The sequence below is a fragment of the Lactuca serriola genome, chromosome 3 (genome assembly GCF_051521515.1).
Source record: "Lactuca serriola cultivar US96UC23 chromosome 3, Lser_US96UC23_V15, whole genome shotgun sequence".
Taxonomy (NCBI): domain Eukaryota; kingdom Viridiplantae; phylum Streptophyta; class Magnoliopsida; order Asterales; family Asteraceae; genus Lactuca; species Lactuca serriola.
In genome coordinates this window covers 27,067,965-27,070,122 of record NC_136410.1, presented here as the reverse complement: position 1 = coordinate 27,070,122, position 2,158 = coordinate 27,067,965, and positions in this window count along the sequence as shown.

The window sequence follows — 2,158 nt, the reverse complement described above, 5'->3', positions numbered from 1 at the left end:
CAACACCTCTCTCAGATGCTCCTCATGCTCCTCCCGAGTCTTAGAATAAACCAAGATGTCATCGATAAAGACTATCACAGACCGATCCAGCATCGGTCTGCATACGTGGTTCATGAGGTCCATGAACGTGGCAGGAGCATTGGTGAGCCCAAACGGCATCACCACGAACTCATAGTGGCCATAGCGCGTCCGAAACGCGGTCTTCTGCGTATCCTCCTCCCTGACCCTCATCTGATGATAACCCGAACGCAAATCAATCTTGGAGAACCAAGATGCTCCCTGAAGTTGGTCAAAGAGATCATCAATCCTCGGGAGTGGGTAACGGTTCTTCACCGTTACCTTGTTCAACTCCCGGTAATCTATACACATTCGATGCGACCCGTCCTTCTTTTTCACAAACAAAATCGGGGCTCCCCAGGGTGAACTGCTCGGTCTAATGAATCCCTTGTCTAACAGCTCCTGCAGCTGTGTAGACAACTCCTGCATCTTAGGAGGAGCCAACCGATACGGTGCTTTGGCTATCGGAGCCGCACCAGGAACGAGGTCAATCCTGAACTCCACCTGCCGCTCCGGAGGTATCCCAGGAAGCTCCTCTGGAAAAACATTTGCGAAATCCCGCACCACTGGAACCTCGCTCACTGTCGCCTTACCCGCCTCCCGGGTATCCATCACATACGCATCCTTACTGAAGGTATCGTCTAGCCCTCGCTGCTGAACAGACTGAGGGTACACACTGTGGTCTCTCGCCATGAATCACTAACTCTCCCCCACATGGGGTCCAGACTCGCACTAGCTGTTGTGCACAATCTATCACCGCCCCATTATGGGCTCAACCAATCCATGCCTGTAATCACCTTGTTCCCGCGCAACGGAATGGGAACCAGGTCTACTAAGTAGCGCTCCTCGAACAAGCGCAATACGCAATCCCGAAACACCATCGATGCTCGCACCGATCGATCGTCAACAATCTCTACCTCCAAACGGCAATCCAACGTGCTCGAAGACTCAGGAAACTTCTTGCTAAGCGCAAGGGACACAAATGATTGGGATGCACCCGAGTCGAATAACACCTGAACTGGGATACCATTCACATGGAACGATCCTAACACATATACACATATCGAGCACATATCAATATCATAACATCATAAAATAAAAGTAGAGGGAAAGAATCATACCCGTCACCACATCGGGTGCGGCGCGTGCCTCCTCGGTAGTCAGCTGGAATGCCCGGCTCCTCACCACCGGAGCCTCCGCCTTGCCCTGTCGGCCATCCGTGATCCGCAGGGTCGCTGGAGCTGGCGCCTTCACAGGCGCTGAAACTGTCAACTGGGGGCAATTGACCTTCTTGTGGCCCCTCTGGTTGCAGTGGAAACACAACAACTCCGATATCTGAACAATTGCTGCTGGAGCAGTGCAATCCCTGCTAAAGTGCCCAGACTTGTCGCACTTGTAGCAGCCTGATGATCCCAACCTGCATGCCCCCTCGTGCGGCCTGCCGCATTTCCTGCAGCGGCTCAGTCCTGACTGGCCTTTCGGCCTACCATCTGATCCCTTGGGCTTCTTCCCCGAAGCCCCTCCTGTCTGTCCCTCCTCTGACTTCCGTTTCCGGATATGCTCCAAATCTATCTCCCTCTCCCTCGCCCTGGCTATCATAGAGTCCAAGGTAGGGCAAACTGAAAAACTAACATGCTCCCGGATGTCAGCCCGTAGCATATCATGATAACGGGTCCTCATCATATCCTCGTCACCAGCATACTGGGGCACCAACAAAGCCCTCTCCCGGAACTTGGTGGTGATCTCCTCCACAGTCTCAGTCGTCTGCCTCATGTCCAAAAACTCCTTGGCCAGCTTCTGAAGCTCGACAGTCGGCGCAAACTCTGACCTGAACCTGGTCACAAAGTCTGACCAGGTCATAGCCTCGATAGCTGAGGCTCCCAACGAGTCACCCACTGACTCCCACCAGTCTCGAGCTCGGTCTCGTAAACACCCTGCTGCATATCTCACCTTCGACCCCTCGGGGCAGAAGCTAGTCAACTGTGCAGACTCGATGTCTGCAATCCATCGTCTGGTGGCAATGGGGTCTTTCACCCCGTGGAAATCCGGCGCTCCACTGCCCCTGAAGTCCTTAAAGGACAGTGTGCGAGATCCCGACTGG